The sequence below is a fragment of the Erinaceus europaeus genome, chromosome 5 (genome assembly GCF_950295315.1).
Source record: "Erinaceus europaeus chromosome 5, mEriEur2.1, whole genome shotgun sequence".
Classification (NCBI taxonomy): Eukaryota; Metazoa; Chordata; class Mammalia; order Eulipotyphla; family Erinaceidae; genus Erinaceus; species Erinaceus europaeus.
Window position 1 is genome coordinate 39,771,997 of NC_080166.1, and position 24,980 is coordinate 39,796,976.

A 24,980-nucleotide genomic window follows, 5' to 3' on the forward strand; every position below is an offset into this window, starting at 1 on the left:
AGCTGTAAATCAAGTTTTACTTTTACTTCAAGGTATATATTTTCCCCCTAACTTATGGATATATGTGTACATGTGCCCTATCCCATGGGTCTATACCTAGGTTCTGTAACTTTGTTAGAAAATGCACCATGCAAAATGGAACTAAGGCATCCTATGAGCTAGGAAATGTCTCACCATCTCAGGCCTGGTGTCTCTGAACATGATCTGAAGTGGAACATGTCGAGGTGGCATCTTCTTTGATCCATTGATTTGGTTGAGATCAGCAGATGCAGTATTAAGTGGTATGGATCAAGAGAAGCATGAAGAAAAAAGAGCAAAGCTCCAGAGGTTCCAAGACTGGGAGAAATATTGATTTTATAGAGAATGAGGAAGGTCTCTTGCTGTCTTAGAGGTTAAAAAGGTATTAGATAATTATAGTTATAACCAAGTTATTTGGGAACTTAGTTTACTTTGAAAATACCATGGTTAGAATTTACTAGGTCAGATCGATGTGGTTTACAGTTACTTGTACTTATATACTTTTCCCATATTTGGGAGCTATTCTCTACCCTGATCCAGCTTTCTAGTCCTATTCCCAACTCTGACATCTTTTCTCAAGACAATACTTTTAATCTACCTGCATGTTAGCTTTTGGGCTCAGGTAAAATTAGTAAAGTCATGGGCCCCTTAGAATATACCTAAAATAGACTTCCTAGCTTCTTCCAACATGAAGACCCCCAAATCTCATTTGTTATATTCTTACCTTTAAGTTCCTGGTTATTAAACAATTTGTTCTGTTTTACATCTTAATGCTTTTCAGTGACCAAATTGCAGATGCTACCTTGACACCAACCTAGCTTCCCTGGGCAGACAATCTCACCAATGTGCTGTGGAACCCTACCTCCCCAGTGCTCTACACTACTAGGGAAAAAGGCTGGGGGTATGGATCGACCTGTCAATGCCTATGTCCAGTGGAGAAGCAATTACAGAAGCCAGACTTTACACCTCCTTCACCCCATAAAGACCTTTGGACCATACTCCCAGAGGGGTAAAGAATAGAAATTTTCAGTGGAGGGTGTTGGATACAAAACTCTGGTGATAGGAATGGTATAGAACTATACCCCTCTTATCCTACAGTCTTGCCAGTTATTATTAAGTCACTAATAGAAAAATAATGAATCTATCTTCTTTGACCCATCTTGCATGGAGCTTGAAGGAATTATGTTAAGTGAAATAAGCCAGACAGAGAAAAAGGAATATGGGGCCTTCCTACTCATAAACAGAAATTGAGAAAGAAGAACAGAAAGAGAAACACAAAACATAATTTCACAGTGTTTGGAGTATAGCGCCAAAGTAAAAAACTCCGGGGAGTAGAGCAGGTTTTCAGCTCCACTATAGGGAGATGGAGGTAGAGACAAAGACCTTTGGTTGCAGAAATAGTGTCAATATATACTCTTACTAACTTATAATTTTGAAATCATTATTTAAACAATTATTTCTTTAGGAAAGACAAATGTCATTAAGGAACGAATAAGACTTGAATAAGTCATTGTTTTCTGGACTCCCATCTTCTAGATTTTGGTCTCGAAATTCCTCAGTACAACCTTAATTACAACTTTGATTTTTTTTTTAATTTTTATTTATAAAAGGTTAACACTGGGGAGTTGGGCAGTAGTGCAGCGGGTTAAGTGCATATGGCTGGCGCAAAATGCAAGGATCAGCATAAGGATCCTGGTTTGAGCCCCCAGCTCCCCACCTGCAGGGGGCATCGCTTCACAAGTGGTGAAGCAGGTCTGTAGGTGTCTGTCTTTCTCTCCCCCTCTCTGTCTTCCCCTCCTCTCTCCATTTCTCTCTGTCCTATCCAGCAACAATGACATCAATAATAGCTACAATAATAAAAAACAACAAGGGCAGGAAAAGGGAATAAATACACACACACACGTGTGTGTGTGTGTGTGTGTGTGTGTGTGTGTGTGTGTATGGAAATACCGACAAAAACCATAGGATAAGAAGGGTACAACTCCACACAATTCCCACCACCAGAACTCCGTATCCCATCCCCTCCCGATAGCTTTCCTATTCTTTATCTCTCTGGGAGTATGGACACAGGGTCATTATGGGGTGCAGAAGGTGGAAGGTCAGGCTTCTGGAATTGCTTCTCCACTGAACATGGGCATTGTCAGGAAGATCCATACTCCCAGCTTGTCTCTCTCTTTCCCTAGTGGGGTGGGCTGTGGGGAGTGGCACTCCAGGACACATTGGCGGGGTTGTCTGTCCAGGGAAGTCAGGTTGGCACCATGTTAGCATCTGGAACCTGGTGGCTGAAAAAAAAGAGTTAACATATAAAGCCAAACAAATTGTTGGCTAGTCATGAACCTAAAGGCTGGACTAGTTCAGATGAAGATTTAGGGGTCTCCGTTTTGTAGCTAGTTAGTAGGCCTATTTTAGTTATATGTCAAAGGGCCAATAACTATACTAGTATTTTTTTTTTTTCCTGAGCTTGACATCTGATATGCAAGTGGAACCAAGTTATTGTCTGGGGAGATGATGTAATAGCTGGAAAAAGAACTAGGAAGCTGGATCAGGGAAGAGTAGCTCCCAAATATGGGAAAGGTGTATATAAATTGTTGACTGTAAACCCTATCAATTTCATCTGATCTGGGGCTCATTTTAACTTAGGAGCTTGTGTGACCTCTGCATCCCTTTAGATCTGAGCTTGCATTCTGTGGTCACGAGTAGGAACATTCCAAGTTGCCCTAATTTCAGGAACCATCTTCCTCAGGTGCTAGATAAGGTATGTTGCCCAGCCTCCCTTCAGAGGATGAAACATTTGTTGGAGAATGGACCCACTGTCCCAAAAACTCCAGGCTATTGTTTCCATGAGATCTGAGCAGCTTGACCCCCAACTCTCCTTTTAGGTCAAGAGAAGGCCTGGTTCCTCTGGGCTCTGGGAGCCTTTCTACACATGCCACCTCCCCCCTTTCCTTCTTTAATTAAAAGCCATGAATTACTGTGTTAACTTTAAAAAATCCAGAAAACATTGCTCAGCTTTTCCCCTCTCTCTTACTGCTCTAAAGTACCTGTAATTTACCTCCGGAAAAAATGTACATTGTCAAGCTTATGATCAAACAGTCTGTCAGTAAAAATGTAATTATGGATTACCTTGCTCTGTGCTTGGGTTAATGGGTACCCCTGACCTTCCCCCTGAGTTATGGCATATATATATATATATATATATATATATATATATACTTTTCCTTTCAATAAATGAACTGCCCTCCTAGGCTTTTCCCAGGGTTGACTAAGTGTTTGTCTCCCTGCAAACGTTGCCCTTGGCATACTGAGCTGCCCTGGGACCCACTGGGTGGCTTTTGACCTCTTTCTCTCAATGGCCAGGGAGACAGGAGGACCCAAAGAACTAGCCAGCAGATTCTTGGAGCTTGAACAGGGACCTGGGCCTCTGAAGTGTAGTGATCAAGGAATTCGATGAGTGATCTCTGTATAGGAGTAATGTCAGTGTGTATAATGTTCTCTGTAAGTCTGGGAACTTGAAAGTTGTAAATAATGTACCCCTGAAGAAACTGGGGTCTCGAGATAATGTTCCCTGAGAAGCTGGGAACTCTGGGTTTATTTTCTAAACTATCCACTTTCTTTTTTTTTTTATTTTTATTTATAAAAAGGTAACTGACTAAACCATAGGATAAGAGGGGTACAACTCCACACAATTCCCACCACCAGAACTCTGTATCCCCTCCCCTCCCCTGATAGCTTTCCTATTCTTTAATCTTCTGGGAGTATGGACCCAAGGTCATTGTGGGATGCAGAAGTTTGTCCACTTTATTTTTTTTAAGTTTTTTTAAGTTTATTTACTTATTCCCTTTTGTTGCCTTTGTTGCTTTACTGTTGTAATTATTATTGTTGTCTGTCTTCGTTGTTGGATAGGACAGAGAGAAATGGAGAGAGGAGGGGAAGACCGAGAGGCAGGGCGAAAGATAGACACCTGCAGATCTACTTCACCGCTTGTGAAGCGACTCCCCTGCAGGTGGGGAGCCAGGGGCTCGAACCAGGATCCACTTTATTTTCTATCCACTTTATATTCCTCATACCAACCTGTCGCGTGAGGATGATTATGATGTGAAGTAATTGCGGGTTTTCTGGCCAGGGCCACACTCTGGTGTGTCCCAAAGGCTCCACATTCTCTGCTCAACTTCTCGACCACACACAGGGTGTCAGGGTGTCAGGGACCTCTGATTTATTCTCTTAATATCTATCATTTAATGCTGGGTACTCCTAGGACCAAATAAAAGTTGTTAGGGCGATCGTCAGCCATCAGGTTAAGAGTAGGAGTACCTGAGACAACGGGAGAGGTAGTAGAGCACAGGGCTCAGTCAGAAAACAGAGAGGCAGGGACTGCCCCTGAGTCAGAAGCCCGAAACTCAGACAAAAGGCTACAACTGACCTTTGAACAGCCAGATTCAGCTTTAGAAGACCTTGAGATTAAGTCTTCTCCCTCAGGCCCAGCTCTGTTAGCTTCCCCTGAACTTCCGCCCCAATTCGGCCCACCCCCCAAGGAGGGACAAAGAGAACCGGGCGGTGGGGAGGAGCAGCGTTTACAGAGTTCAGCTCAGCCAACCCCGGGAACCTCGCTTAGTGTCAGGACCGCCCCTCTCTGGGCGGGTGGACCCGGAGCATGATGGGCAGGGCCACCGTACTGGGTCCGCCTTCAGCCGACATGCCCCAGCCAAGCCCAGAGGCCCGGCCCACAGCTGCGCTTCAGCACGGTGCTGCCACCACGCCTACCATCGGTGTGGCGGGGGCATAATCCCCTAGGCGCAGACATCCGCGCAGCTGCTGCTGTGGTTCCCAGAGTCAAAATCCTTCAATAAAAATGATTTTTCAGTTTCTGCAGTCAGCTACCCATGCCACAGGTAAGCCCGCCCCTTCATTCCTTCTCACCTGTAACATTGGCAGAGAGTCAGGGGCTTCTGTTCCCACCCCCGTACAGTAATTGGCAGGTCCCAACTTCCTAGCCCTCCCCCCCAGCCACTCACCTGACCCCGCCTTCTCTCTAGGCAGGGTGAGTGCCTGGTCAAAAGAAAACTTGCTGCTTTTAAATCCCAGCTGCTTTTCTGGACTTAGTTTTTGCCCCTTCAAGATCTAGGGCTTTTAAACAAAACTACAAATATCTAAGGCACACAAGGCTTGCTGCCTGCCTCTGCTATTTCAACAGGTGTGCCCTTGAAATGTTTAACTACTTAAAGTGTTTAACGTGAAAATTCTCCATCTCCAAATTAAAATACAAGTTATATAGGTATGTATTTGGCTAAAAGAAGTTCCAGGACATAATGGAGGGCCCCAAGAAATGTCTTGTGGAACTTTTTATAGAAATTGGTCCACAGTAAATTTGGCATTTGTTTGGCACTGTAAATCTTCTGAGAAACATTGTCACTAATGTGTGTTAACTCTCTAAGTAACTTGGTTTGTTTAAAGTATAAAGTAAAATTAGTTAAAAATCAATATACTTTAACTAAATTTGGTTTGAAGATCCTAGCATAAAGAGACTGCTACACAAGATTAAATAAGCTAACCTCTAAAGTTACTTTCTTTAAAATACAACAGAGCCTCTTAAAATAGGTATCACAAACTTAGGGGGTGTCTAGGTCTTAACTGAGTGTGACAAAAGAAAATAGTAATATTACTGATATATAAAGTTTTCAAATACCTTCTAAATTAAAGAGGTAGAACCAGTGTAGTGGATGATTATGCTAATGAATTTCATGCCTGAGGCTATTGCTCAGGTTTCCCTGTTTACATTTTTCCTGTAGTTAAATATCTGGTTTATTTTAAGACATTGTCAGAGATTTATTCTTGATAAATTAAGTTGGTGCATATCTCTGTGACCTGATAAAAGATTTAATGTTTGGCAAATCTTCATTAAACAAAATTAATTTAGTCTAAAATTGCTATTTTAAGGTGATGTAAAAGTAAAAGATTATTTTGAACCTTTAAGCTATAAGGTTTATTTTAGCCTGTTAAGTTGCCATCTCAGAGTTTTAAAGTATAAAATCTAGTAAAGTTTTATGTTCACCCTTACTCATATCCACAACTAAGGTGTTACATAAGAAATAAATATAGCTAAGTATAAGAGTGTGAACAAATAATTAAATAAGCTTGTGATAAATTTATAATGAATAACTAAGAACCTAACAGTAAACTAAGTTCTAATATTGAGTTTAAATTGCTTAAACAGTTTTAAAGTCATACTAAAGAGATGATAATCTTTTTATTGTTAAATAAGGCCTTCCAAAATTATATGAAGATATTTAAGCCAATTCTAATCATTGAGTTATCAATTCTAGTGAACTCTTAACTTGTTACAAGTTTTTTATTCCTCCTGGACTTGCTGGTCACAAGTGAACGACTATAGCTGTGACAAGCCTTCACATAAAGAATCAACCACTCATACAGTGAGACCTTTCTTATTCTCCTATATGTAATCCAGTTTCAGCTTATGTGACTTAACAGTATGTTCTTATGTTCTTAACAGTATGTTCTTATGTTCTTATGCTCATGGGTAAGGTCACTTATATCTCCCTTATCACCCTTAAGGTCACTTATATCTCTAGTTGTTATAAAAGAAATAAAAGAGGGGGATACTGCCCCAACATACAAATGGATATAGCCTTAACAAAAATTTAAAATTTTTCAAATGACCCCCCCCCATATGGGTCAGATAAAAGGACCTCGTAGATGGCTAATAAAAAGGGCCAGACCCCCTCCTAACCACAGGAAGAGAGTTTGCTTGTGTGTTTTTTTTTTCCACAGGACCAACCAAAGCCTCTGTAGATACCAGCTCAGACACCAGCCTGCCTATAGACAAGATGGCCAGACTCTTCATAAGTCAAAAGCCCAAGCTCTCCAAAGTGACCCTCCAGAATCGCCATGCACTGGACCTGTTGACAGCCTAAAAAGGTGAGACCTGAGTCTTCCTGCGGGAGTAGTGCTGTTTTACATTATAAATATGGACTGATTGAACAGAATATACAGACTCTGACTAAATTGTTGACCACTATGCTCTTGAGTCTGCCTCCTCATGGCTGCAAGGCCCATTGACCACCTGGGTCCTCCCCCTTGTGGGACCCCTGATTTTAATTGGTTTGTTCTTTCTCCTTGCCTGCTTTCTGCTTAAGTTCATTCTGCTTCACATTCATATGACCAGAGTAATTGTTAATCAAGCTCTCGTTCACTCCTACAAGCCTTTACCCACAAACTCCCAGCAACCCTATTTTGACTCTGAGCTCTAAATATTTCTGCTATCATATCTACACTTTCACTTTTTTAAATAAATAAATAGGAAAAGGGTGACATGTTGGAGAATGGATCCACTTTCCCAAAAAGTCCAGGCCATTGTTTCCATGAGATCCGAGCAGCTTGACCCCCAACTCTCCTTTTAGGTCAAGAGAAGGCCTGGTTCCTCTGGTCCCTGGAATTTATGGTGGCTGGACCCTGCTACTTGGGTGCCTTTCTACACATGCCACCTCCCCCCTTTCCTTCTTTAATTAAAAGCCATGGATTACTGTGTTAACTTTAAAAAATCCAGAAAACATTGCTCAGCTTTTCCCCTCTCTCTTACTGCTCTAAAGTGCCTGTAATTTACCTCCAGAAAAAATGTACATTGTCAAGCTTATGATCAAACAGTCTGTCAGTAAAAATATAATTATGGATTACCTTGCTCTGTGCTTGGGTTAATGGGTACCCCTAACCTTCCCCCTGAGTTATGGCTTATATATATCTACTTTTCCTTTCAATAAATGAACTGCCCTCCTAGGCTTTTCCCAGGGTTGACTGAGTGTTTGTCTCCCTGCAAAGGTTGCCCTCAGCATGCTGAGCTGCCACGGACCCAAGGGGGCCACATTTGACCTCCATCTTTTAATGGCCGGGGAGAAGGGCAGACCCAAAGAATGATCCAGCAGAACAGTTTCTACTATTGTTGATCCACATTGAGGACAAGGTCTTATGGGGGCCCACAAAGGGGTCTATTGTGTTGTTCATGACAGAGATTGCTAGTAACAATGGAGAGAGGGATCTATTCGAAGTCTAGGCCCATCATGTCTGTTTGGGAATCTCAGGACAACCTGACTAGGGCCCCAGATGATGAGGTGACCTGATAGTGACTAAGGAGTCATGATTAAAGTATGCCAGTCTCTTTCCCTTATTCAACTTTTTGCACTCTTTACTTTGATAAGGTTAGCTTTGGAATGACTGAGGGAAGTGTAATAAGAACTAGGTGAGGAGGGTATCTAAGACTAAGAATCTATTTCATTAGGTACTTTATGGTGCCTTTTAAGGTCTTTCTATTTGCTTGCTGCATATATTGACTCACTAAAGACTATTTTACACTTTTGCTTTCAGTTATATATTTTGCCCTAATTTATGGGTACATGTGAACATATGCCCTAATCTCATGGGACCTGGTCTATATCTAGGTTTTGGGACTTTGTTAGGAAGTGAACCACTTGGAATGGAATTAGAGAATCCTATGAGAAAGGAAAAGTCTCACCCGAGTAATGAGACTGAAGGGCTGACATTCCACGGCTGACATCTCTGGACACAGTCTGAAGTGAAGCATGCAGAGGTGGTACATGTTGCATTGATTAGGTTGGGATCAGCAGATGCAATATCATTTGGTATAAAGAGAGAGAAGCATGCAGGAAAGTGAGCCCCACACTAGAGGTTCCAGGACTGGGGGAAATATAGACTTTATAGAGGAAATGGGAGGTTCCTTTTATCTTAGGGTTTAAGACGGCAATAGATAGTTATTACTACAATCAAATTATTTTGCGATTAGTTAACTTTGAAGATCCCATTGTTAGGATTTTCTGTATCATACACAACACCACCATAATTTATATCACTTGACATTACTTACATAAGCTGTGTCTTATAAACTAACACTCCAAGTTGCTTCTGTTCTCCTTGGTCTAAGCTTTTAGAAAAGTCAACATTTCAAATAACAATTCATTATTATAAATATATTAACAATTTGAGATCACTTTTAAAATTCAGTCTGATTACGTGTTTGAAGTCTTAAGTCTGTCATCAAAAGGTTTGAGGCATTCAATGAGTATTTTCCCCTCTCATATTAATTAAATAGTGATTTTTATGACTACAAGTTAATAGGAGTGTATATCAATGCCATTCCCACCACCAAAGGACTGTTTCGGTCCCCTCCCCTTCCTCCAGTGGAGCTGAATATCTTACTCTCACCCTCCACCCAGAGATTTTTAATTTGGTACCCTACTACAGACTCAGTCAGATTTTGCATTGAGTTTCCATTTCTGTTCTTTCTCAACTTCTCTTTATGAGTGGGATCATCCAATACTCATCTTTTTCTTTCTGACTTATTTCACTTAAATAATTGTTTCAAGCTTTATCCAAGATGGGTCAGAGAAGGTGGGTTCATTGTTCTTAATAGCTGCATAGGATTCCATTGTGTATATATACCACACTGCTTCCTCAGCCATTCATCTGTTGTTGGGCATCTGCTTTGACTCCAGGTTTTAACTATTACAAATTGTGCTGCTATTAAGATAGGTGTTATAATGACCTTGGGGTATATCCAAGGACTTACTAAGTCATATGGAAGATGCATGCCTAGCCTTGGGAGAGGCCTCCTGACTGTTCTCCATAGAGGTTGAACCAGTTTATGTTGGTATGCTTCTAGTTCTGCTTCTGGGATCCCTTCTGTTACATTGCTTGATGTTGTGGTCTATTTCATTGGTCATTCTGTTACATTAGTTTGGTCTAACTCCCCCTGCCTCCAGGAGATTTTGGTTTAGTCCTTGCCTTTTCAAGCTTCTTGCTTCTTCCCGCCCCCTATCCTAGATACTTCCTGGGTTCCTGACTCTGCTGCTGGAGGAGAAGGATGCAGGACAGAATGGGGTTGTGATTAGATTAGATTAGATTAATTTTTTGAACCGTTCGCTCGTGAATAAAGAAATAACTGCTTCTCCGCTCAGCCTTGTGTCCTTGATCATCTGTCTCTCGCCGCGAAGCTAGCCCAGCATACTGGCGCCCTGGACTTTGACTGACAAATTTACATTCACACCATCAGTATAGGAGGGTTCCTTTATCCCCACAACCTCTCCAGCATTTGTTGCTGCTGTCAATTTTGATGTATGCCATTCGTACAGGAGTGAAGTGGTATCTCAATGTTGTCTTTATTTGCATTTCTCTGACAATCAGTGACCTGGAGCAATTTTTCTTGTTGTTAGTCCATTGGATCTCTTCTGTAATGAATATTTAGTTCATATCCTCTGCACTTTTTGGATGGGGTCATTTGCTTTTTTGTTGCTAAGTTTGGTGAGTCCTTTGTATATTTTAGTTATTAGCCTCTTCTTTGATGTGGCATGTGAAGATCTCCAATTCTGTGAGAGGTCTCTTTGTTTGTGTGATGGTTTCTTTGGCAGTGCAGAAGCTTTTCAGTTTGATGTAGTCCCATTGGTTTAGTTTTGCTTTAGTCTTCCTTGCAATTTGGTTTATATCATCAAAGATGTACTTGAGGTTTAGGAGGGAAAGAGTTCCACCAGTGTTTTCTTCTAAGTGTTTGATAGTTTCTGTTCGTTATAACATCCAGGTTTTGGATCCTCTTAGAGTTGACTTTTGTTTCTTGTGAGATAAGGTGATTCAGTTTCATTCTTCTGTATGTTTCAACCCAGTTTTCCCAGCACCGTTTATTGAAAAGAGCCTCCTTCCTCCATTTAATACTTTGGACCCCCTTATCAAAGATTAGATGTCCATAGGTGTGAGAATTTAGTTCTGGGCTTTCAGTTCTGTTCCACTGGACTGTATGCCTATTTTTGTTCCAGTCCCAGGCTGATTTTATAATAATGACTTTATAATATAGTTTGAGATCTGTGAGTGTGAGGCCTCCCTTTCGGTTTCTTTTCCTCAAGATTGTTTTGGTGATTCTAGTTGTTTTCTGGTTTCAGATAAATGATTATAATTTTTGTTCTTTTCTCTTAAAGAACATTGGTGGAACTTTGATGGGTATCACATTAAATTTGTTTATGGCTCTGGGGAGAATATTCATTTTGATGATATTAATTCTTCCAGTCCATGAGCATGGGATGTCTTTCCATTTATTGGTATCAGTTTGTATTTCCTTGAATAGTGACTCATAGTTTTTAGTATATAAGTCTTTCACATATTTGGTTAGCTTTATACCTAGGTATTTTATTGATTTTGCTGCAACAGTGAATGGGAGTGAATTCTGAATATTCTCTTCTTCAGATGTAATGTTTGCATAAAGAAATGCCACTGATTTTTGTACATTGATTTTGTAGCTTGACACCTTGAATATTGCCAAATAACTGGATTCTTTAGGGTTTTTTTTATGATTATCTTTGCTTCTTATAAGCCTATGGCTATTTTTTTTTTTAATTTAAGAAAGAGACATTAACAAAACCATAGAATAAGAGGGGTACAATTCCACAAAATTCCCATAACCCGATCTCCATATCCCATCCCCTCCCCTCCCCTGAGGGCCTTCCCATTCTCTATCTCTCTGGGAGTATGGATCCAGGGTCATTGTGGGTTGCAGAGGGTGGAAGGTCTGGCTTATGTAATTGTTTCCCCGCTGAACATGGGCATTGACTGGTCAATACATACTCACAGTCTGCCTCTCTCTTTGCCTAGTAGGGTGGGGCTCTGCAGAAGTGGAGCTCCAGTACACATTGATGGGGTCTCTGTCCAGGGAAGTCTGGTCAGCATCTTTATGGCATCTGGAACCTGGTGGCTGAAAAGAGAGTTAACATACAAAGCCAAACAAATTGTTGAACAATCATGGACCTAAAGACTGGAATAGTGCAGATGAAGTGTTGGGGGGTATTACCTGCATGCTCTTGTGTACTTCTGCTTTCAGGTATATATTTTTCCCCTAGTTTATGGGCACGGGTGAATCTATCCTCTATCTCAGGGGACCTGGACTATATGACCACCTGGAATGGAATTAGAGAATACTATGAAAGGAAAGGTCTCACCCCAGTGATGAAGCTGAAGGGTTGTCATTCCACACCTGAAGTCTCTGGTCACAGTCTGAAGTGAAGCATGCTGGGGTGGCACTCGTTGCGTTGATTAGGTTGCGATCCGTGGATGCAATATTATTTGATTTGAATTAAGAGCAGCATGCAGAAAAGTGGGCCCCGCCCTAAGGTTCCAGGACTGGGGGAAATATAGGCTCTATAGTGGAAATGTGAGGTTCCTGTTGTCTTAGGGTTCAAGAAGACAATGGATAGTTACTGTTATCATCACATTATTTGGTGATAGGGTTAACTTTAGAAAATCCCTTTGATAGGGTTTGGGGTATAATACCCAGCATCTTGTATATAGCTATGCTACCAGCTGCTACTGTTCTCCCTGGTCTAGGCTTTTGGGAGAGACAACATATCAAAGACAGCCTATGTATTAAAAAGACTCAGTCTGTGTTTTAAGAAGTTCTAGACATAGCATCAGATTTTCGCCTCTCATATTAATTAAATAGTGATTTATATGTTTACATTTTAATAGGATTGTACATAAACACCACTCCCACCACCAAAAGACTGTGTCCCATCCCAACCAACCACCCCCATTCCCCCACGCCCTGCCATGCTGGGAAGCCCAATGGCCACCCTCCCCTTCACCACAGAGTTTTTACATTGGTGCCCTGCTCTCGATTTAATCAGATCCTGCTTTCAGTTTCCCTTTCTGTTCTTCTTTCTCAACTTCTGTTGATGAGTGGGGACATGAGCTGGCTTAACATAATTCCTTCTAGCTCTGTCCAAGATGGGTCAGAGAAGGTGGGCTCATTGTTCTTAATAGCTGCATGGTATTCCATTGTGTATATATACCACAGCTTTCTCAGCCACTCATCTGCTGTTGGGCACCTGGGTTCATTCCAGGTTTTAGCTATTATGAATTGTGCTGCTATGAACATATATGTACACACATCTTTTTAGTTGGGCATTATGGAATCCTTGGGGTATATCTCCAGGAGAGGAATTACTGGGTCATATGGAAGGTCTATGTCTAGCCTTTTGAGAGTTCTCCAGACTGCTCTCCACAGAGGCTGGACCAATTTACATTCCCACCAGCAGTGTAGAAGGGTTCTTCTGTCCCCACAGCCTCTCCAACATTTGTTGCTGCTGTCCTTTTTAATGTATGCCATTCTTACAGGAGTGAGGTGGTATCTTAGTGTTGTCTTAATTTGCATTTCTCTGACAATCAGTGACCTAGTGCAGTTTTTCATATGTTTGCTAGCCTTTTGGATCTCCTCTGTAGTGAATGTTATGTTCATATCCTCTGCCCATTTTTGGATGGGGTCATTTGCTTTTTTGTTGCTAAGTTTGCTGAGCTCTTTGTATATTTTGGTGATTAGTCTCTTGTCTGATGTTTGGCATGTGAAGATGATCTCCCATTCTGTGAGGGGTTTCTTTGTTTGTGTGATAGTTTCTTTGGCTGTGCAGAAGCTTTTCAATTTGATGTAGTCCCATTGGTTTGTTTCTGCTTTAGTATTCCTTGCAATTGAGTTTGTTTCATCAAAGATATCCTTGAGGTTTAGATGGAAACTGTGTCACCATTGTTTTCCTCTAAGTTTTTCATTGTTTCCGGTCTGACATCCAGGTCTTTGATCCATTTGGAGTTGATTTTTGTTTCTGGTGAGATGAGGTGGTTCAACTTCATTCTTTTGCATGTTATAACCCAGTTTTCCAGCACCATTTATTGAAGAGAGCCTACTTCTTCCATTTAATACTTTGGGCCCCCTTATCAAAGATTAGATGTCCATAGGTGTGGGGGTTTAGATCTGGGCTTTCAATTCTGTTCCACTGGTCTGTGTGCCTATTTTTGTTCCAGTACCAGGCTGTTTTGATGATGATGATGGCATTATAATATAGTTTGAGATCTGGGAGTTTGATGCCTCCGGTTATGTTTCTTTTCCTCAAGATGGTTTTGACAATTCTAGGTTTTTTCTGGTTCCAGATAAATGAATGTAGTTTTTGTTCTATTTTCTTAAAGAAGCTTGGTGGAACTTTGATGGGTGTCGCATTAAATTTGTATATGGCTCTGGGGAGAATATTCATTTTGATGATATTTATTCTTTTGATCCATGAGCATGGTATGTCTTTCCATTTCTTGGATCGGTTTCTATTTCCTTCAATAGTGACTCATAGTTTTCAGTATACAAGTCTTTCACTTCTTTGGTCAGCTTTACTCCTGGTATTTTATGGATTTTGTTGCAACAGCGAGTGGGAGTGATTTCTGGATGTCTTCTTCTTCAAATTAAGTGTTTGCATAGAGAAATGCCACTGATTTTTGTGCATTGATTTTGTAGCCTGGCACCTTGCTATATTGCCTAATAACTTCCAGTAGTTTTCTACTGGATTCTTTAGGTTTTTCTATGTATACTATCATGTCATCTGCAAATAGTGAGAGTTTCATTTCTTCCCTTCCAATTTGTATTCCTTTTATTTCTTTCTCTTGCCTGATTGCTATGGCAAGAACTTCCAATACTATGTTGAAAGTAATGGTGATAGTGGGCAGCCCTGTCTAGTCCCTGATCTGAGGGGAAATGCTTTCAACTTCTGTCCATTGAGTATGATGTTGGCTCTAGGTTTGCTATATAAGGATTCCACTATCTTGAGTAATTTCCCATCTATTCCCATTTTTTGTAGGGTTTTGAGCATGAATGGGTGTTGGATTTGTCAAAGACTTTCTCTGCATCTATTGAGATAATCATGTGGTTTTTGGCTTTGCTTTTATTGATGTGGTGAATGACATTGATAGTCTTACGTATGTTGAACCAGCCTTGCATTCCTGGGAATCCCACTTGGTCTTGATGAACAATTTTTTTGATATGCTGCTGTATCCGGTTGGCCAAGATCTTGTTTAATATTTTGGCATCTATGTTCATCAGAGATATTGGTCTGTAGTTTTCCTTTTTTGTTGTGTCTCTATCTGCTTTTGGTATCACAGTGATGTTGGCTTCATAGAAGGTGGAATGGAGTGTCCCTTTTCTTTGATCTTATGGAAAAGCTTTAGGAGTATGGGTATTAACTGTTTCCTGAAGGTTTTGTAGAATTCATTTGTGAAAGCATCTGGTCCCGGACTTTTGTTGTTGGGGAGATTCTTAATAACAGTTTCGATTTCTTTGTCTGTGATTGGTGCATTTAGGTTTTGTAGTTCTTCTTGGTTCAGTTTTGGAAGGGCATATGCTTCTAGGAATTCCTCCATTTCTTACAGATTTTTAACTTGGTGGCATATAGTTCTTCATAGAAGTTTCACATGATTTTCTGGATTTCTGTGGTATCAGTTGTGATATCTCCTCTATTGTTTACAATTCTATAAATTTGAGTCTTCTCCCTTTTTTGTTTAGTGAGTCAGGCTAGGTGTTTGTCAATCTTGTTTAGTTTTTCAAAGAACCAACATTTGGCTTCATTGATCTTCTGTATGGTTCTCTAATTTTCGATGTTGTTTATTTCTGCTCTAATTTTAGTGATTTCCATCTGTCTGGTTGCTTTAGGGTTCCTTTGTTCCTCTTCCTCTTAAGTCCTTGAGGTGTGCAGTATGGTCATTTATTTGAGCTTTTTCTTGTTGTTTAATATGTGATTGTATGGCTATGAGTTTCCCTCTCAGTCCTGCTTTAGCTGTGTCCCAAATGTTTTTTTTTTTAATTTTTTTATTTAAGAAAGGATTAATTAACAAATCCATAGGGTAGGAGGGGTACAATTCCACACAATTCCCACCACCCAATCTCCATATCCCACCCCCTCCCCTGATAGCTTTCCCATTCTCTAACCCTTTGGGAGCAGGACCCAGGGTCATTATGGGTTTCAGAAGGTAGAAGGTTTTGATAGGTTGTGTCTTCATTTTCATTTGTTTCCAGGAACATTGTATTTCCTGCTTAAGTGATTCTCTGACCCAGTGGTTCTTAAGCAGTATGTTGTTTAATTTCCAAATTCTTTGACTTTTAATAATTTTTTGTTTGTTGTTAAATGTTAGTTTTACTCCACTGTGGTCTGAGAAGATACTTGGGATGATTTCAGTGCTCTTGAATTTATTGATGCTGTCTTTGTGACCTAATATGTGGTCTATCCTTGAGTATGTGTTATGTGGATTTGAAAAGAAGGTGTATTCCAGTTTTTCTGGGGTGGAGGAGTCTGAAAATGTCCAAGAGGTCTAGTCTGTCAATCTCTTCATTCAATTCTCTTGTATCTTTATTGGTTCTCTGCTTTGTTGATCTGTCTAAGTGTGTGAGTGGGGTATTGAAGTCTCCCACTATTATTGTATTACTATTGATGTATTTTTGAAATTCTTTCAGTAGGTGCTTGATGGATTTAGATGGTCCCTCATTGGGTGCATAGATGTTAATAATTGTTAAGTCTTCTTAGCTGATTGATCCTCTAATCATTACGTAATGTCCTTGCCTATCTTTTATTTAAAATCTGTTGTGTCAGAGATGAGACTAGGTGTTCCTGCCTTTTTTTGTGGTCCAATTAGCCTGTATGTTAGTTCTCCTTCCTTTCACTTTAAGTCTGTGTTTATCTTGTTGGGTCAAGTGGGATTCTTGCAAGCAGCATATGGTTGGGTTCTGTTTTCTGATCCATCCTCCCACTCTGTGCCTTTTGATTGGTGAGTTTAAGCCATTGATTTTTACTGATATTATGGATTTAATGTGTTGTAGTGCCATTGTTCATTAAGTTTTTATTTGATATGTTGCCAGTATTGTAGTGATGTTCTTGTTTATAAGAGGTCTTTTAGAACCTCTTTCAGGGCCAATTTTGTGATAGTTGCTTCCTTTAACTGTTGTTTGAGAAGGTTTTGATGCCTCCATCTATTTTGAATGAAAGTCTAGGAGGATATATTATCCTTGGTTGAAACCCTTTTTCATTCAGGGCTCGATAGATATCTTGCCATTCTCTTCTGGCCTTTAGAGTTTGGGTAGAGAAGTCTGCTGATAATCTTATAGGATTTACCCTTTATGTGATTTTTTGTTTTTCTCTTGTAGCCTTTAGGATCCTTTTCCCTTACTTCTTTTCATTGTGACTATGATGTGTCTTGGTTTCTTCAGGTCTAGGTTGATTCTGTTTGGGACTCTCTGAGCCTCTTGGATCTTAATGTCCTTTCTGTTGTTCAGGTCTGGGAAGTTTTATTCTATAATTTCCTCTAGAATGCTTGCTTCCCCTTCCTCTCTTTCTTCCTCTGGCAGGCCTATTATATGAATGCTACTTCTTTTGAGATCATCCCATATGTCTCTGCTGTTGTTTTCAGTGTCTCTCAATCTCTTTTTGAGTTCTTTCACCTCTTTTTTAGTTTTCTCTAGCTCATCCTCTGTCTGGCTAATTCTGTTTTCTGCTTCTGCTAGTCTGCTTTCCCTTCCCTCGGCTGCTTTCTTCATTACAGCTATTTCAGCTTTCAGTTGTCTACTTGCCTCAAGGTAGTTAGTATTTTCCTTGAGGGTCTCATCTGTTGTTTCCCTAATACTGCTATTCCTTTCCTCCAAAGTTGTTTTCATTTCTGTGATTAATAAATTTATTATTGCTTGCATGCTTTTCTTATCTATGGTTACTTCTGGCTGATTTGTAGTTTCTTCTAGGCTCTTGTCTTCATTCGTTGTATTAGCAGTTTTATTTGCTCTTGATCTACCCATTTTTAATGTTTTTTTTTTTTATTTTTATGTTCTGTTGTTCTTCAGTTGCTTTGTTTTATGTACAAGCCATACTATACTAAATACCTTTATGACAAATGCAATCACCACCCTCAGAAATTATAATTGCATCTAATGCAATGACTGAAGCAGTTTAACCAATACCAGTTAGTCCCACAATGTCTCCAGTTCAAGAAGAAATAGCAACCAAATCTAAATGAAAAAGAAAGAGAAAGAAAAAAAGGGATAGCAGGAATAGACAATTATGCAAATCTACTGTCCACTGTATATTCTAGGGGTAGCAAGAGGGGAAGGGGAAGTAGAGCAGAGACACACACAAAGAGAGTCCGCTCTGAGTCAGACTTCTTCCCTGAAATAGTTCACAAATACGTATCAGTGAATTCAGAAGGCAGAGGGAGGAGGAAGGGAGAAAGGAAGACGGGGGGAAAAAAGAGAGAAAAGAAAAAAGAAAAGAAGGAAACAGAAGAAAAAAAAGCAGCAGTGCAAGGAGAGTTGTATATGTATATATATTTTTTTAATTGGCTTGGAGGTGTGAGAAGGGCGATAGTGTATAGAGGAGGTATGTAAAGTGAGAAGTTTCTCTCACAGTGTTTGATAATTCTTGTCGTCTAGCAATGGAAAGTATACTAAGAGTTAATTTTGGTCACCTGTGGGGGTGAGGAATATGCATGTGTATATATAATAGTATCTGTAAAATAGAACAGAGTAAAAAGCCCTAGCAGTGGGTCTACAGCTTGGACAGCTCCCTGTTAGCCAATGTACATTGAGTCTAGACAACTGATTGGGAAAGAAAACACAATACAAAACAAACAAACAAAAAAAAAAACTTTCAAGCAGTCTTTCCCAGGTTGGGTGAGGCTTGCTTGATCAGCTAATTGTCACTTGAATGGGTCTAAGTCCCTCACTCAGAGGAATAACAAAAATAGCCTAGAAACTTGGAAGCAGGGTTTAATGGCACCCCGGTGGGCCAGGAATCTTGGTAAAGAAAGGAGCTCCACAGGGAGCCTGCTAGCAGCAACTCCCTACCCCTGGGGTCTAGTTAAGGGGAGAGGGGGGCTGAGAGAAATAATCAAGAAATTTCCTTTCTTTTTGCTCTAATTTTTAACCCAAATTGAATTATAATCACCTCCCTGGTCTACATTTAGGTTGCCTCCTTGCTTGTCCTGCTGAAGACCAGGATTTCAAGGCTTTCTAGCAGATGATGTCAGAGCACACGGGTGCTGCTACTTTCCAGTCACCATCTTAGCTCTGCCTGCTCTTTAGGTTTTTCTATGTATACTATCTTATCATCTGCAAAGAGTGACAGTTTGGTTTCTTCCCTTCCAATCTGTATTCCTTTTATTTCTTTCCCTTGCCTGATTGCTATGGCAAGAACTTCCAAAAGTATGTTGAAGAGTAATGGTGATAATGGACAGCTCTGTCTAGTCCCCAATCTGAGGAGGAATGCTTTTAACTTCTGTCCATTGAGTATGCTATTGGCTGTAGGTTTGCTATATATGGATTCCACTATCTTGAGTAATTTCCCATCTATTCCCATTTTTGTAGGGTTTTGAGCTTGAATGGGTGTTGGACTTTGTCAAAGGCTTTCTCTGCATCTATTGAGATAATTATGTGGTTTTTGGCTTTACTTTTATTGATGTGGTGAATGACATTGGTTGACTTACGTATGTTGAACCAACCTTGCATTCTTGAGATAAATCCCACTTGATTGTGATGAACAATCTTTTTGATATGCTGTTCTATCTGGTTGGCCAAGATCTTGTTTAATATTTTGGCATCTATGTTCATCAGAGATATTGGTCTGTAGTTTTCCTTTTTTGTTGTGTTCCTATCTGCTTTTGGTATCAGAGTGATGTTGGCTTCATAGGTTTCTTTGATCTTTTGGAAGAGCTTTAGAAGTATAGGTATTAACTACTTCCTAAAAGTTGCGTAGAATTCATTTGTAAAGCCATCTGGTTTAGGACTTTTGTTGTTAGGAAGATTCTGAACAACTCTTTTTATTTCTTTGTCTTTGGTTCATTTCGGCTTTGTAGTTCTTCTTGGTACAGTTTTGGAAGGGCATATGCTTCTAGGAATTCTTCTCCTTTTTGCAGATTCTCTAGCTTGGTAGCATATAGTGTTTGTAAATGTTTCACATGATTTTTTATTTCAGTGGTGTCTGTTGCAATATGTCCTCTATTGTTTACAATTCTGTTTATTTGAGTCTCCTTTTTTTTGTGAGTCTGGCTAGGGTTTTGTCAATTCTGTTTAATTTTTTCAAAGAAACAGCACTTGGCTTCATTAATCTTTTGTATTGTTCTCTTATTTTTTATGTTGTTTATTTCTGCTTTAATTTTGGTAATTTTGGTCTTTCTTGATGCTTTAAGGTTACTTTGTTCCCTTTCTAAGTCCTTAAGGTAAACAGTAAGGCCATTTATTTGAGTTTTTTTCTTGTTCTCTAATGTGTGTTTGTATGGCTATGAGTTTCTCTCTAAGTACTGCTTTAGCTGTATCCCAAATATTTTGATAGCTTGTGTCTTCATTTTATTTTTGTAATATTTATTTATTTTTTCCCTTTTGTTGCCTTGTTGTTTATTATTGTAGTTATTGATATTGTTGTTGTTGGTTAGGACAGAGAGAAATGGAGAGAGGATGGGAAGACAGAGAGAGGGAGAGATAGATACCTACAGGCTTGCTTCACTGCTTGTGAAGCCACTCCCCTACAGGTGGAGAGCTGGGGACTCAAACCATGATCCATATGCCATTCCTTGCACTTTGCGCCACCTGTACTTAATCCCTGCACTACCTACTGACTCCCCTGTCTTCATTTTCATTTGTTTCTAGGAAAATGTGAATGTTTTGCTTGAGTGCTTCTTTAACCCAGTGTTTATTAAGTAGCATGCTGTTGAGTTTCCAGATTTTGTGACTTTAGTAATTTTCTGTTCGTTGTTGTTAGCTTTACACCACTGTGGTCTGAGAACATGCTTGGGATGATTTCAATGCTCTTGGACTTGTTGATACTGTCTTTGTAGCCTAACATGTGGTATATCCTTGCAGATGATCTGTGTGGATTTGAAAAAATTGTGTATTTCAGTTTTGGGGTGAAGAACTCTGAATATTTCCAGGAGGTCTAGCCTATCCATTTCTTCAATTAATTCTCTTGTTTCTTTGTTGAGTCTCTGCTTAGTTGAGCTGTGTAAGTGTGAGAGTGGGGTGTTGAAGTCTCCAACTATTATTGTATTACTATTGATGTATTTTTGTAGCTCTTTCAGTAGGTGTTTGATGTATTTAAATGGACCCTCATTGTGTGCATAGATATTAATAATGTTAAATCTTCTTGGTTGATTGATCCTCTGATCATTATGTAATGGCCTTGCCTATCTTTTATTACTGTATTTAATTTAAAATCTATGTGTTAGAGATGAGAATGGCTGTTTCTGCCCTTTTTTGTGGTCAATTAGTCTGTATGATAATTTTCAATCCTTACACTTTAGGTCTGTGTTTGTCTTGTTGTGTCAGGTGGGATTCTTTCAAGCAACATATCATTGGGTTGTGTTTTCTATTCTATCCTCCCACTCTGTGTATTTTAATGGGTGAGTTTAAGCCATTGACATTTATTGATATTATGGATTTAATGTATTGTATTGCCATTATTCAACCTTTTTTTAATTTGCTTTGACATATGGCAAGTATCATGGTGATATTCTTTTTTAGAAGAGGTCTTTTAGAACCTCTTTCAGAGCAGGCTTGGTGATGGTTGCCTCCTTTAACTGTTGCCTGTCTGAGAAAGTTTTGTCCCCTCCATCTAGTCTGAATGAAAGTCTAGCAGGATACATTATCTTTGGTTGAAACCCTTTTTCATAGAGGGCTCAGTAAATATCTTGCCTTTCTCTCCTAGCATATGTTATATATGTCTCTGTTGTTATTTTCAGTGTCTCTCAACCACTTTCTTAATTTTCTCTAGCTCATCCTCTGGTTGATTCTATTTTCTGCTTCTGTTAATCTCATTTCCCTTCCCTCAGTGTCCTTCTTCAGTGTCCTTTTAGTTCAGCTATTTCAGCTTTCAGTTCTCTAACTACCTCAAGGTAGCTAGTAATTTCCTTGAGGGTTTCATCTGTTGTTTCCCTGTTTCTGATAGTCTTTTCCTCTACAGTCATCTTAACTCCTGTGATTATTAAGTCTGTTATTGCTTGCTTACGTTTCTTATCTAGGTTACTTCTGACTTATTTAGAGAGTCTTCTGGGATCCTGTTGTGATTCATTGTGGTAGCTTTATTTGCTCTTGATTTAACCATTTTTTTATTGATGTGGTTTGTATTCTTCTGTTCTGTCATTCTTCAGTTTTTGTGGTTTGAGTACACGCCACACTAAAGTCTGTTCACAAATATAGTCACAAACCTCAGAAAGTACAATAGCAACTTAAGCAAACATTAGTGCAGTTCAACCAATACTAATTAGCCAAACAACACCTCCTGTCCAATAACAAACAGAAAAACAAAAAGAAGAGAAAAGGAAAAAGACAAAGAAAGAATAGACAGTTATGCAAATCTACTTTCCACTACAAATTCTAGAGATAACAAGAGGAGAAGAGAGAGAGAGAGAGTGTCCACTCCACATCAGACTTCTTCCACAAGATAATTCATAAACGAGTGTCAGCAAATTCAGAAAGCAGAAGAAGAAAGAAAAAAAAAAGTAGTGGGAGTCGGGCTGTAGTGCAGCGGGTTAAGCGCAGGTGGCGTAAAGCACAAGGATCAGCATAAGGATCCCGGTTCGAACCCCGGCTCCCCACCTGCAGGGGAGTCGCTTCACAGGCGGTGAAGCAGGTCTGCAGGTGTCTATCTTTCTCTCCTCCTCTCTGTCTTCCCCTCCTCTCTCCATTTCTCTCTGTCCTATCCAACAATGACAACAACAATAATAACTACAGCAATAAAACAACAAGGGCAACAAAAGAGAATAAATATTTTTTAAAAAAAAGTAGTGAAAGAAAAGAGTTTTTTTTTAATTAGCTAGTAGGAGAGAAAAAGGAGGGTGGAGGGAAGAGAGAGAGAGAAGTTCCTCCCACAATGGATAACACACCCAGTCACCTATCAAGGGAAAAAGAACAACAGTTAATTTTGGTCAACCTGAAGAGGAGGGAAAAGGGACACACTTAAACAATAATAATGATAATAATAATAGTAATAATAATAAAATAAAATAGAATAATAAACCCTAACAGTCAGTCTGCAGCTTGGGCTGCTCCAGATTGGCTGCACACAGCCTGATCTTCTTCCTAAACCAAGCAAAGACAACCAACTATAAGAAGTAAGTATCAAAAAAACTCCAGTTAGTCTTTCTCAGGCAGGGCTGAGGCCCTGACTGGTCAAGTATTCTGTCACTAAATAGAGTTCCAGCCCCCTTCAAAAAGAAAAAAAGGCTTGGAATGACACCCCTGCTGAGCCAGGAATATTGGTAAATAGCTCCATAGGAAGCCTGCTAGGAGCAGCAGGCCAGCTGGTTTTGGGGAGGGAGGGTGAGTTCAGAAATAGTGAAGCCAAAAATTCTCCTTTATTTTGTCCTTTATGGCCTCTGTTTCCCAGCCCAAGAGTGAGTTATAGGACTCTTCTTTGGTGTCACCCTGACCACCCCTTGCCCTCCCCATCCACCATTGGCCCAGAAATCCTACCTCTCCTGAGAATCCCAGGTTGAAAGCTATTTCTTTTCAGAGCTCACATCAGGTATTCTTTCCAAGTCACCATCTTGGCTCCACCCTCTGATACATATATTTTTTAAAGTATTTATTTATTTATGAGAGAACTAGAACATCACTCTGGTACATGTGATGACAGGGGTCAAACTCATAACCTCATGCCTAGAACTCAACACTTTATCAAATCACAAGTTGCTAAAACTTTGATGATTTAAACAAGTGTTTTTCTAGGACAAGACATAACTCACCTGCATGGCTTTTGCCTTATCAGTTGTGAAGCACTGGGTTGGATGGAGCCTTCACATCACACAGGAGCACCTCATCATATGAAGGGGATATTATAAAGATGGTGGTATCTCTCATGATTTGTCCATTAAAAAATTAACAATTGGGGCCCTAGTCAGGGAGTCTTGGGATTACCACACAGATGTGATAGACCTAGACTTCTAACAGATCCCTCTTGCCACTGTCACTGGTCCTCTGCATCAGGAAAAACATAATGGATCCCTTTGTGGGCCCCAATACGATGTTGCCTTCAATGTGGATCAACAGTGGTAGAGAATGTTCCATTCTCTGAAGGGAAGTTGGGCAACATACTCTATCACTTGAGGAGGATATATCCTCAAATTAGCAGCCTGGAATGTTCCTAGCCATGACCACAGAATGCCAGCTCAGACCTACAAATCAAACCAGTGGGTTAACAATTTATACAATTTTCCCATATTTGGGAGCTACTCTCTTTTCTCCAGCTATGACACCATCTTCCCAGACAATACCGTGGGTCCACCTGCATGGTAGCTGTTAGACTAGTAAAGCCATGGGCCCCTTGTAACATACCTAAAATAGACCTACTAGTTGTTACTAAAATGGAGACACCAAATCTCATCTGCAATATTCTTGCCTTTAGGTTCATGATTAGTCAACAATTTGTTCTGCTTTATATATTTCTAATTTCTTTATTGGGCAATTAATGTTTTATATTTGACAGTAAATACAATAGTTTGTACATGTATAACATTTCTGCTTTATATATTAATTCCTTTTCAGCCACCAGGTTCCAGATGTTACCATGATGACAACCTGACTTCCCTGGGCAGACAACCCCACCATGTGTTCTTGGAGCCCTACCTCCCCAGAGCAGTGCCCCACTAGGGAAAGGAGAGACAGGCTGGGAGTATGGATCTATCTACCAACACCCATGTTCAGCAGAGAAGCAGTTACAGAAGACAGACCTTCTACCTTCTGTACCCCATAATGATCCTTGCTCCATACTCCCAGAAGGATAATGAATAGGAAAGCTTTCAAGGAAAGGGATGGGATACAGAGGTCTGGTGGTGGGAATTGTGTGGAATTGTACCCCTCTTATCCTATAGTCTTGTCAGTATTTCCATTTTATAAATAAAAAAGTAAAAAAATAAAATAAAATTTTAGGCCAGGTGGTGGAACACCTGGTTAATTGCTCATATTACAGTGCTCAAGAACCCAGGTTCAAGTTCTCTTCTCTGCCTGCAGGGGGAAAGTTTTGCGAGTGGTGAAGCAGGGCTGCAAGTATCTCTTTGTGTCTCTCTCCCTCTCTACTCCTTCCCTCTCAGTCAAATTAAAAATTTGACCCAAAGAAGCAGTGGAACCA

The 24,980-nt window shown here is 39.9% G+C and overlaps 2 long non-coding RNA genes across 2 annotated transcripts; one reads left to right on the top strand and one right to left on the bottom strand.

Annotated features, from left to right (window-relative positions):
• Positions 1 to 1,982: 1,982 nt before the first annotated feature.
• On the bottom strand, positions 1,983 to 4,521 carry LOC132538602 (uncharacterized). The gene is made up of 3 exons (XR_009549944.1): positions 4,439 to 4,521; positions 4,090 to 4,269; positions 1,983 to 2,300 (listed from the first exon to the last, which is right to left on the bottom strand). It is a non-coding gene; the product is annotated as an uncharacterized LOC132538602 (long non-coding RNA).
• A 175-nt stretch (positions 4,522 to 4,696) lies between these two features.
• Positions 4,697 to 24,980, top strand: LOC107522948 (uncharacterized). Its single transcript, XR_001601683.2, has 3 exons — positions 4,697 to 4,907; positions 6,805 to 6,951; positions 24,398 to 24,980. It is a non-coding gene; the product is annotated as an uncharacterized LOC107522948 (long non-coding RNA).